Here is a 12,463-nt window from a genome sequence, read left to right on the forward strand (position 1 = left end):
TCTCCTCTTCTCCCTCCTCCCCCCTCCAGGATAGGGCCAGGCTGAGCTCTTCACCGGCTCTGCAGTCTGCTCTCCCCTCTTCCTCCTTCCCAGGGCCTGGCCCATTCTGCACCTGGGCTGCTCCATCCCTGTCCCTCCACGGTCCCTCTGCCTTTGCCTTCCCTGCCCGCTTCTCCCGCTTTCTCACTGCCGCCCTGAGTCTCGCACACCTTCTGCCCCAGAGTCCTCAGGTAACACGACCTGGTGCTCCCAGGACACCCAACCGGGCTCTGACTGCCACCGTGTGGTCTGCGCTCAGAGGCAGCCCTCTTTCCCACAACAGCCCGAGAAGCGAAGCCCCAGAAGCCAGGGGACTCCTTGGCTGTGGCTAGGCTGTGCGCAAAGCCAGCTTCTGCCTGGACTGCTGATCGGCGATCTCTCGGCCTCTTCCAGAGGAGGAGCAGGCCTCGCTCACACCTGGACATGCTGGGCGCAGCTCTCAAGTGCTTCGTAAATATTTGCCAAAGAAGAGAAAAGACTGCAGCGGAAGAGATGCCCTGCACCCCGAGGACGCCCTCACGTGTGGGTCAGGGTCCCTGTCTGGGCGCAGGAGGGCAGCGGCGCTTCTGAAATAGCTTATGCTTACCGTGGAGAAAGCGGTCCCCGTGCATGGTTACCTGGCCATGCACTTAATTTGCAATGTTTCTTTTATGATCACAACAGCTAGCTCGCTGTTGCTTCCTTTGATAGCTTAAGGAAGGCAGCCAGGGTCACACAGCCGTTACTGAGCGAAACCTGGACTTGAATCGCCCCTCCAGAGGACAGGACCGTGCTGTGAACCGCTGGTTGTCTGCTGTCCTGGCCCAGGAGATGAGGGGCTGTCACCGTGATTTCAGCCAGGGAGGAGCTTGGCGCACCGGGCTGTGGAGAGCAGAGACACAGCCGGGCTTGACCGAGCGGCAAACTTGGCTTCTCTTTCTTCTCTGTTCTTTCCTCCTCTGCTCATGCCATGTTCAAAATATAAAGGCTCACTTCAGAAAATCTAAACCCAGTCGTCCTGTACACTAAAGATGGAAAATGTGGCCTTTTCTCTGCTCCCCCATTCCCGCTGTAGATGGTTCAGCAGTATCTGTCTAGGTTCGTTTTGTTCTTTTCACAGAAAATAATATTTATTTCTAATTTTCAAAAGAATATCTTCTTATTTTAAAAGCGTCACATAATGCAGCCAAAGCTCAAGGACCTCCTGGCCATACCTACCCCTGACATCTGTGGCTGTTGGCACCACTCACTCAGTTGCTCCTGACTTTTTTCTCTGCACTTGTGTATATAAATGACTTACAGGTGCACATTATTGTAATTTGTGTTCCTGATAAGGATGAGATCACGCAGTAAGTTCTTGCTTTATTTTTATGAATACGCACGTCATTTAGGTCTTTCCAGACTGTTGCCTGTAGATCCTCCCTCTCTTGTTAACCGGTATGTAGTATTCCAGGGCAGGGTAAACTCTTCACCCAAACATTCTCCTGCTGCTCTACTTTATTTTCTTCTGGTTGTTCACTAAACAACCTTTAGATCTAGCAAATGAAAATACAAGATGACCTTTAAAGGTGAAAAAATTTGAAAATTTTTTAATTTGAAAAATTATTTTTGTCTGAAATTTCAACCAAACTGGTTGTGCTACATTTTCCCTGGCAACTCTATTCTTTGTGAACAACAGTGAATATTTGCAAAAAAAAAATGTTTTCTGTGTTAGGTCTGTTGTCTGATTATTAAAATATAAAATTATATTAAAAAGCATTTTTAAAATATGGGGGAGTATGAAGAGTAGCATAATAAATCCATGCAGCTTTTCCAGGTCTTCTTGTTTTACCAAGTTTATGTGAGAATTTTTTTTTTTTTTTTGGTAAAAGAAAGAAAACATTATCAATGCCCATGCCCCATCCCTTCCCAGAGAATATGCTGTTCTGAGTTGGTGTTGATCTTCCTATATATTTTCCATATTTTCAAACTATATGGATTATACAATGTGGAGTACAGGGCATACTGTGTATATTTTTCAACTTGCCTTTTGCTTAGCATTGTTCTTAAGACTCATCCTTGCTGATACACATAGCTTTGGTTCATGTATTTTCAAGGCTATGTAGAAACTTCTTTCGTGAATATACCACAGTGTATCTATTCATCCCTCAGTTAATGACAACGTGGTTTGTTTCCAAGATTGATTTTTTGTTTTTGAGACAGGGTGGTGTTATATGGTTCAGGCTGGCCTCGAACTCACAGTGATCCTCCTGCCTCAGCCTCCCAAGTGCTGGATTACAGGTCTGCACCACCACACCTGGCTTTGTGCCCAAGAATCTATTAATATAAGCAATGTTGTGAATAATGTCTGTCTTTCTGCTACATGGAATTGCAAGTCATTTTCACCTGGCTGGATTTAGTCAGGTGATCTCCAAGGTGCAGTGCCGGCCCATGCACCCCTCAATGGACCTTTTGTTGGATGCTCACAATTTGGTCAGGATTTTCTGTGAGCGATCAGTCATCATTTTTTATTTGTTTTTCCTCCTAAACAGGTGAAACTTTTTATCATATGCGGTATGGTCAGTATTCTTGTGGACTCTTTTTTCTTCTCATTGATTTGTGGCAGGTCTTCACTTGCTTGCCTTGGACGTCCATTCCCTGCCGTGATGGTCTGCTCATTCTCTGAAGCTATCTTTTTGCTTAGTTTTTTTTTGTGTGTGTGTCTCTGTGGTATCCAAGTTTTTAGGTGTAGAGGAGTAAAATGTATAGGTACCCTAGTAGACACATGGTCTCTTTCTTTAATAATGCCTTCCAGTAAAACATAAAGATGTTACACATTTTGCTCAAAGTTCAAAAGCTTTGCTTTCACATTCAATCTCTAAGCCACCAACAGCCGGCTTTGGATTAGGGCTCTAACTTCGTTTTTGTTCTGCACTGACTGTCAGGGGTCTGAGTGCTGTCACGGCAGCCATCTGGGCTTCGGCCTCTGGTGTCACCAGGTGCTTCACGAGAGACCGAGTGTCCCTGAGGCAGAGTCCACAGCACTCCCGCCAGCCCTCCCCCGGTGACCCAGGCAGGAGGGGCTCTGCCGCGCTGCCCTTTGGGGGCCTCTCGGCCCAGGAGCTCGCTGCCCTGTGTGACCGCCGGCCCGGCTGGTGCAGGGCTTCTTCTTCCCCTCCAGCTCGGAAGCCCATCCTCTGTGCATCCGGGCACCCTCGGGGCGGAGAAAGCCCAGCTTTGCAGCCTCGCTCTGTGCGGCGCTCGCAGCCTGCCTTCCCTCGGTTCACCCAGCCGGCTGGCAGACGGCCTCGCTGTGCTGTGAGTGGGGCCCTGCGCCAGGTGCTTGGGAACATATCTGTTGGGAGAGAGGAGATCCTTGCGTTAAGGGCCGGAGGTCGTCATCAGTAGCAGTTGTGAGAGTCAGTGCTTAAAAAGGTGGCTTTACTGAGATGCAGTTTACATGCCATAAAATCCATTCTTTTAAAATACATTTGCGTGTTTTTTACTATATTTACAGAGCTGCACGGCCATTGCCACTTTCTAATTGTAGGACACCATCACCCCCGAAGACCCTCAGTATTGGTGGTGCTCTCCATTTCCCCTCCTCAGCCCCAGGCAAATGTCAGTCTGCTTTCTACATCTGTGGATTTTCCTTCTCTGAACATTTGATGTGAACAAAATCTAGAACATGTGGACTTGTGTGCCTGTCTTGTTTTACTTAGCATGATGTTTTCCATGTCTGTCCATGTGGCAGTGCGTCGTTACTTCATTCCTTTTCATGACCGAATAATATTCCGCTGGTTGGACAGAACACATTCTCTTCCGTCAGTTGATGGACATAGTTGCTTCCGCTATTTGGCAATTATGAAGAATGCTGTGGTCAGTATTCACATACAAGTCTTTGTGTGGACAGATGCCTGTATTTGTCTTGGGTATATACCTGGGGCTGGAATTGCTGTAGCATGGGGTAATTGTGTTTAACATTTTGAGTATATACCTGAAGTGACCAGACCAGTGACAGTGCCAGAGTTCCCTGCTAAATTTGATACTGCTTCTTCACTTAGAGCTACTATAGTGCACCGGAAGTGGTAGCTCATGTGGTTATGTGGGGGATTTCTGGTGCTATCTCACATTGTATCCTCAGAAACAATCTTTTTTTTCCTCTTAAATTCTTTTATTGGTACATTTTAGGTATATAGTACATTTACATTCATCCTTGGGAACTTGCATCTTTACACGAGGTATCTTGGTTCTTATTTCCCCCCCATTCCCCTGCCCTCCCTTCACCCCTCCACCTCCTCACAAACAATCTTATGAGGTAAATTTCCCATTTTCCGATGAGGTTCAGAAGGTTGCAGTGTGACTCTGGAGCCCCGTGTGAAGCAGCAGAGTCGGGCTTGAGCTCAGATCCATCTGATTAAAATCCAGTGTCTCTCTGCTGATGTCGTCAGTGGGCTCTGCAGTGGCGGGGTCCTTCGGCCAGGCCCCAAGTAACAGCACTGTTTCTTCAAGAAAGGTGTGCTCGGGGACAGCAGGCACTGAGACGGGGGCAAGGTACAGGGGCCTGGGGCGCAGCTAGGCAAGAGCCAGAGAAAAGCAGAACAGTGCAGCCTCACGTTGCAGGCTGGGGCCGACAGGGCAGGGACCGTGGTGTCCCTGTGCCCTGTGAGAAAGGCACAGGAGTCTGGAGGATGGAGATGTGCATTCCATTTCTTATGCTAAAGAATATTTGACACTGCAGCTGCAGGCCTGTGACGAATGTGAGCTCTTTGTTTGGAGTACAGAATGATAAAGTAGTGGATGAAAATCAAACCAGGCCAGAAAACAACCAGGAGTTCCTGGCTGGTCACCAGGTAAGCCAGCGGGCTCTCCCTTCTGCTTTCCAGTTTGCAGAGTGAATGTGGCGCACGTCTCCTGCCAGGGATCCCGAAGGCAGGTCAGTGAGGCTCCTTGCCTGGGCACTCTGCCCCTGCTACTCCAGCGAAGGACTTAAGAGGCTCCACAGCCTGCTCTGAGCCAAATGTGCGAATTTCTACGGTCAATGATTTAACACATCCAGAGTGCTTTGAACTGCATTCTTGTTCACAGTGTGAAGCAGATATTTCCTCTGGAATGGCTACAGAATTTCCTGGCGTCCTGGACTGCTTTCTTTGAATTGTGGGTAGGCTCTCTGTAAAGGCCAGGGTGTAAATAGGTTGAGAAATTTGTGGCTGGCGGTATCTCTGGGGAGCTTCTCCTTGGGCAAGGGGCCCTTGAGTCTGAGGCTGAGAAACCTCTCGCAGTGTCCTGATTTACTGTGCGGCTCCTCTCTGGGTGGCTCGTTTGTGTGGCTGATTGATTTACAAGCTATTTCTCAAGTTCACATACAGCAGATTTTAAATTTCTTATCCCATCAGATAAAGTCTTTACAATTATTACTTTTCATATTATAAAGACTATATATGCTCAAATGAGAAAATACACGCAAGCAAAAGAATATTTTTTAAATGCCCACAGTCTCAACTGTGCAGAGCCAAATAGTAGCTTCGCTTTTTCACGTGCCCACGTCACAGAGCCTGCGTCCTGTCCTGCCAGCCCATTGACCTCGTGCCCACTGCGGACCTTGGCGACCACTTTTCCCTACCCCGATGATCCCCTGGTTGGGTTCTTTCCAACCTGAGGTCAGAGCACTTCCCCATCCCGAGCAGGACAGTCCCTTCCCTCTCCCTGCAGTTGCTGTTCCCGTTGCCCTGTTCCACTTTATAAAAGGCACTTACTCTCTCCCATGAACTTATATTTATTACGTGTCTCGGCCCACCTAGAAGGCAGCTCCTGCGGGTCAGTGAGCTCAGCTCCGGGGCAGCCGTGGGCACCCAGAAGCCCAGCATGGCTGCGGTGAAGGGACAAATGAGTGATCCTAGGCTGCTCCTGTCCTTAGATCAGAGTCTGCCTACAAATAGAATTCCTGGTCATGGAATGTGTAGGGCATGCTTGCTTTCTTTCTGTCTGTCTGTCTTTCTTTGCTTCCTTCCTCCCTTCCTCCCTTCCTCTTTCCTTCCTTTTTGCCTTCCTTCCACCAGGGATGGAATTTGGGACTTTGCACTTGTGAGGCAGACGGTGGAACCACTGAGCAATAGCCCAGCCCTGTGTGTAGGTTTTCAGGCTTTTGGTACACAGTGTCAAACTTACCCAAGTCAAGGCTGTGCAACTTGATACCCAGCAGGGCTGCTGCACCCGTGTCCTGCCACCTCGTCCACAGTTACTCTCCCCCAAAGTATCTTCATCTTGGCCAAGACAAGATCACATCCTGTTGCTCTCCTCTTAATTAAATGACTACTCCAGTCTAACATTTTTTCATGTTCACTGGCCATTTGTGTGGCTCCCTGCATTGCTGGTTGATGGCCTCAGCCCATTTTGTGACCGAAGCGTTTGTCTTTTCCCTATTGCCCGGTGAGGGCTATTTATATATATTTTCTCAGGTACTTTTGGGAAGTTATCTGCTCGGTATGTCACAGATGTAAGTCAGCGTGCACACATCATCCTAAGAACTGCGCGAACCATTGCACGGACGTACCATAATTTACTTCACCTGTGCGCTTTCGATCCTCCGTTTCCTTACCTATGAATTCGGTTCAGAAGCAGCCCTCGCTGGTAGCGCTGTTGGCTTAACGAGTCACTTACGTTAGTGATTTGAGAAGACTGGTGTGTGAGTGAGCAGAGGCTGTGGGTGGAGAACAGGACAGACGGATGTTCTCCCAGAGGCCCCCCGGGGTGTTGGCCCCAAAGGGACCTGAAGTGCTTTCCCTTCCTGAGGTGTGGGGGCCTGGGTTCTTCTTGGTTTCTGAATACCTCTCCCTTGCCCGGTATCTGGGGTACTTCTGTGTCTTACAAGTACAAGAACTCAGTTACAACACTGGGCTGCACCTGCTCTATGAGGACTTTGAAAGCCACTAGGGCTGCTGGCTTAGACATAGTCCTCTCAAAATAAATAAGTCACTTTGGTGTAAGAAAATGAGTATTACTGTGTCTTCCTCTGTTTCCTGCTGTTGTTATCAGGATGTCACAGACTGGGTGGATTATACACAACAGAAGCTCCTCGGGCCCAGGGTCCCGGAGGCTGGGACATCCACGCTGCAGGGGCTGGGGGCTGCCTGTGAGGCCGGCCGGCCTGCTGTGGGAGCCTGGACAGAAAGTGTGGGGTCCAGGCGTGTTCCGCTCCTGCAGTGACAGCGTTAATTCCCAGGGCAGAGCCCTCGGGGCCTGTCACCTCTTGACATTGTCACAGGGGCAGTTGTATCCAACACGGGATTTGGAGGGGATGTGCAAACCCAGAGACCCTGGTTTCTTTTGTACTCTGTCATCGGAGCACAACCCACGAGCCCTCTGTGCTTCCAAGGGTCCTCAGGTGTCCCCGATCTGAGGCATTCGGCGCCGTGTGGATGCTTCACCTTCCTACCTTCCTTTCCTCCCTGGTGACACCTGGTAGGTCTTGAAAGGTCTGAGCGGGTCCTTGCGTGTTCCAGAAAGGCCTGTGTGTGGCTCCTCGGTGGTCCTGATGGTGTTTCCCCAAGGCAGGGCCCCCGGGAATCCTGGTTTTCAGCCAGGAGGGTGAGTGTTCTGAATGAGGGTGGTTAAGTTTTCCCAAGGGTCTACGTTCTCCTCCATAGACAGGGAAGGCATAGTGCCTGTGCCACTGGGCTGTGGGGGTAGGAGGGGATGGATCCACACTCCTGCTATGGCTTAGACAGTAATTACTCAGGGAAGACTGCAGCCCAGCCCTGTCCTGTGGGCTGGGGAGATTTCTCACACTCACCCTCAGGGGCTCCTCTACACCAGAACTGTGGTGGGGGCCAGCTGCGGGTAGCCAGTCCCCAGCCCGAGGGCTGCTTCTGGCTTCTGGACACAGTTTCCTCTCTGACTGCCAAAAACGTGACCTCTGATCTGAAGCCAAAGAAGGAAACCAGAGGTCAGGGCCAGCCAGGCCCAATTGGTGCTGCGGCAGTGGACAGCTGCTGCCTCGCTCCCAGAGACCCCCCTTGAGCTTCAGCTCCCCCGCGGGGCCTCTAAAGTTAACTCCTGGCTGATGCTAGCCTGGGGAAGGCTGGGGTTAGCTGCAGGTGCCGCTCCAGGCAGGGTCACCTGCTTGGGGACACTGAGGCACTCCCTGGGGACGCAGTCACCTTGCCATGCTAGGTGCCACACGGGTGTTTGTGTGAAAGGAATCGTGCATCTCATTGTCTTCTACACATGAGCATTTCCTCAACTCTCTGACTCTTTAATAGTAAAATGTGCATTTATTTTAACAAAGCGATGTGTAAGTACATGCTGTTTAAAAATCAGCACCGAGAGGCTTGCGAGGAAAGATCAGTCTCCCTCGCCAACCCCCATTCCCACTTCCTAGAGGCATTGCTTTCAACTCTTAGATTCCCCCTCTCTTTATCTCCATATTTTTTAATGATGTCATTGTGCTACTTCTTTCTTTCCTTTTTTTGGAGACAGGGTCTCACTGTGTAGCCCAGGGTGGCCTTTAACTTGCAACCCTCCTGCCTCAGCTTCCCAAGTGCCAGAATTACAGCCATGCACCACCACGCCTGTCTGGACTACTGATTTCCTGATTTACGTGGCTCTTCTGGGCATTTCATCCTTTTATAACCTCACCCATGAGGCAGCAGCACAGATTTTTGGTAAAGTAGTGCTGAACGTTTTACATTCTGTGACAGCATAATCACTGGATACCACCAAATCAAGTAATATATGAGAAGTATATTTCCTTTTTTTTGGTACCACCTTTCGTTTTTTCTTGAATTAAAATTCTTTCATATACCTAGTTGTCTGGGTGTCTATAGATTTGTTTAATTATACTTTTGAAATTTTTTTAATTTTTAAATTAATAAATTATTTTTAAAAGTAGGTTTATACCCATTATTTTCACTTTTTTCTGAAAGCTCCAACACGTTAGTCCCCCGCCTCCCATTTCTTCTAAGTGCTTGAGTGCGGGATCATCTTGGTCCCATCGCATGGTGGGCCAGGACCTTCTCTCCCCCCGAAAGGCCTGGAGCAGTCATCTCACTCCCGGGCTGCCTCTGGAGCTGACGGCTTCCTCCTTCCGTACTTAATCCCCACTTCTGCTGGTGTGTTCTGGAGTAGCTTCCTAAGAAGGGGCCCCTGGAGGTAGACTCTTCAAGCCCTCTCCGTCTACAAATGTCTCCCTCACCTCCCTCGCCTCTCACTTTTGCGCTTAGTTGACCTTTGGTTTAGATGTAGAATTCCAGCATTCCTCAGAATTTTTGAGGCTGTCACCCTCTTTTCTTCTATTTCTCCTTTGCCACTGAGAAGCCTGATTCCGCTTCCTTGATAAGGACCTGTTCCTTCCCTCTGCAGGTTATCAGTGTGGCGGGACTCTGTTGTTCTGCTTCTGGGCGGGTCCTTTGCCTTCGTTCCCTGAGCTGGAATAGTCACACCTCCTTCCTGCGCAGCCCCCAGATCTGCTCCATCTGTATTTCGCTCTTTGAATTGTTGGCTAGTTGGATGTTGTATTGCTTCTTGCATTTTCTTAGTTTTTTTTTTTATTTACTATAGTTTACCTCTTCATCTTTGTATTTTACCTTCTAGAAAGTTTCCTCAACTATCTTTGAATTTTTAATTTTAGTGCTAACATTTTTAGCCTCTAATCTGTGTATACTGCTTCTTCGCAAGAGTTTTCACCATGTTCCGCTCTTGTTTGTTCTTTGCAGAGTCCACTTTGATCATAGGCTTGGCTGTTCTTTAGCTTTCTTGGTTTCCGCCAGTCATCTGTGCTGCCCTCAAGCTCCCTTTTCCTATCCAGTGCTCACTCGTGTTGCAGACCCCCCGAGCCAGATCCTTTGTTGGTTGATACCTAGAAGCGAGGCACTGGCTCCTGGTTGGAGCTCCTGGTGGGCTAGCCTGTTGGCAGGTGTGCGGCAGAGCACCCCTGTCTGTGTGGGATCCTCACGCACTGCTCCGTGTCTGCAGAGACAAGCCCTTCCTGTGCAGTGTTGGGAGACACATCTGGAAGCAGAGGAAGGGTGAGCTGGGGTGGGGGAGGCAGCCTCTCCTGTGCACCCTCTCCTCCAGCTCCTTGCCCACCTTCCTTCCCTCTGGCTTCCTGAGCCTCACCAGCACCCTTTCTGCAGAAATACCCCTGAGATGACTGCGGGATCTGGGAGTCTCTCTGCTGTGTTTATGGACCTTATTCTGGACCACCCACTTCAAACCTAAACTCACACTCTTCCCCCAACCCTGTTCCGCCCCTGAGGGATGAGTCAGCCTCCTCCACACTGGCCTCCAAAGGCCCTTAGATTATAGCCCCTGCCCCTTGTTAAATCCCACTTTGTTCAGCTCCAGGCTCTTGTTGGCATCTCTCTTGTGTTTCATTCCTCTCTTGCTCTTATTTTAGTTACTTACCATGTTAGAGGAATACTGGCACCAGAGAGATCTGCCACTGCCCTGGTTATTGGGCCACCCACTCCTGCACTCTGGGAAGGCTGGAAAGAGAGGGAGGTTGTGCACATGAGAGAGAGAGAGAGAGAGAGAGAGAGAGAGGGAGGGTGGGTGTCATCACAGGCTCTAGAGGCACTGTGATCAGCTGCCCTGTGAAACATGGCAAATTGTTAGAACAAGGCAGGGGACAGGCAAGCCAACCAGAAGCACAGGGTGACCTGGGTATTAAAATGAGTACGTACCTCAGAGAGTGGCAGTTTGGGAGTGGAGGGAGGGGAGCCTGGGGATTAAAGAGGTCCAGGTGTTCTGCTCAGCTCGATGGGTTCAGTCTTGGATGCTTCATTTAAAAACGTCCGTAGTACCTCACCTGGGTAACTACAGCGTATGTGGCTTCTTCTGTTTTTCTCTGATTGAGCCCACCTGTGTCAGGCACTGTGCTTGGTGCAGGGTTTGATAAAACAGGAAGCAGAGGAGGCTTTGGCCTGGTCTGGTGATGCTGCTAATCCAGGCCAGATGGCCGGGGGAGGAAAGCACCTCTCATACACAGCTATTGTTTGCCTCTGAAGACCAGATTGAGGCCAGAGATGGGGAAGGCATCTCAGAGGACTGTGGGTGGGAGCTGCGCCCCATGGGACATTTTAGGGCTTTGTGAGTCCTGACGTTCATGACATCGCTCTGGACACCCAGTTTGATGTCTAACCACATGTCCTCGTGCTCAGCTTAGAAGCTCTGGGCTGTCTTTGCAAGTGCTCTGTGGGGCACTTGTGTGTGTTGCATCACCTCTAGCCCAGTAGTGACCCAGCAGGAAAACAGGTCCACGCTACACAGGCGCACACAGGACTCCCGGTTCGGGTCTGCCTCAGGATGCCATGCTGTCTCTTCCTCGCTGGATCTTTAGTTCTCCATCCCATGCCCCTGCCTGTGCCAGCCTTCCTGGCCCTCTTCACACTGTGCCAGTTGTATGAAGATGGTTAACGTGGGGTGGGGACCTTCACGTGTCTGGATGGCAGAGGCATCTGGGTCCATCTGTCGCAGGGCGAAGGCAAGGAGCAGAGGCTGAGAGCACAGCCTGCAGTCTCACACTTACCTGGAATCTTGATGTGGGCTTCTTATGGGGAAAACTCTGTGACACAGCCTCACCCCTTCCTGTGGGGCGTGGGGGTCACAACACACAGAGTTGGAGCAAACAGCTCCTAAAAATATCCCTATACCATCCTCCTTCAGCTTTCAGGGCAAAGAGATTTGCATATTCAGCGCAAGGGTCTCTTTTCCTGGTTCTTATATTTGTTAATTTACAGTTGTTCTGTTTGAAAAAAACAAGCATTTTTTTTTTCTTGTGCCAGCTATTTTTTCGGCTTCTCTGCAGCAGCCTCAGAGAATGTAGGCTCCATGCGTATCCCAGGGAGCCCCTGCAGCCACATCCCGTGCGTGTCAGGGTTGGAGAATGTTGACAGGCAGAGCGGTGCCTGTGTTCAGTGTGCATGGGGTGGGGCCGGATCTCAGCGGCCTTAGGTAAAGAGTGGTGCCGCTCTCAGCAGTTTGTTGGATTGAGGTGTGGACCCAGGGAAAGCCTCAAAAGGACAACCCAAAAGCAGTCCAAAAGCAGACAGTCGATGACCCCTTCTGATGTGTCCTGAAATGTGGAGCTGGCCTTCCCTTTACGGGCTGTGTGGAAGATTGATCTCTTGCCACCCTGTGCTGCGATGTTGTCACATTGGGTTTCTGGGTGAGAACGCATAAAATAGCAGGCTCCTCTGGTGCTCTGTTCCTCCCTCCAGTCATCCTAGAAAGCTCAGCATGGACATGATCACGCCAGCACCCCAGTCCAGTCCAGTCGTGCAGAGCAATACCGGCTTTACCCCTGGACATTTCCTGGAGGAGAATTTCCACAGCTGGATGTGAGAAAACAGCTTCCTAGTGAGGCCAGAATCAGGGAACTGAGTGCTTTTATTGTTCCACCATGAGGCAGTTTCTGACCTCAAATTCCACTTTCAGGACCTGTAGCGAGAAGATGGGGCAGTGTGAG

The 12,463-nt window shown here is 49.9% G+C and overlaps 1 protein-coding gene across 1 annotated transcript in view; it reads left to right on the forward strand.

The window, feature by feature from the left end:
• The window catches only part of Mvb12b (multivesicular body subunit 12B), a 164,421-nt gene that overhangs the window by 36,774 nt on the left and 115,184 nt on the right, over positions 1-12,463 (forward strand). The gene's annotated exons all lie outside the window — the stretch shown is intronic.

This window comes from Fukomys damarensis, unplaced genomic scaffold, assembly GCF_012274545.1.
Source record: "Fukomys damarensis isolate Sample0158 unplaced genomic scaffold, DMR_v1.0_HiC HiC_scaffold_36, whole genome shotgun sequence".
NCBI classification, from domain to species: domain Eukaryota; kingdom Metazoa; phylum Chordata; class Mammalia; order Rodentia; family Bathyergidae; genus Fukomys; species Fukomys damarensis.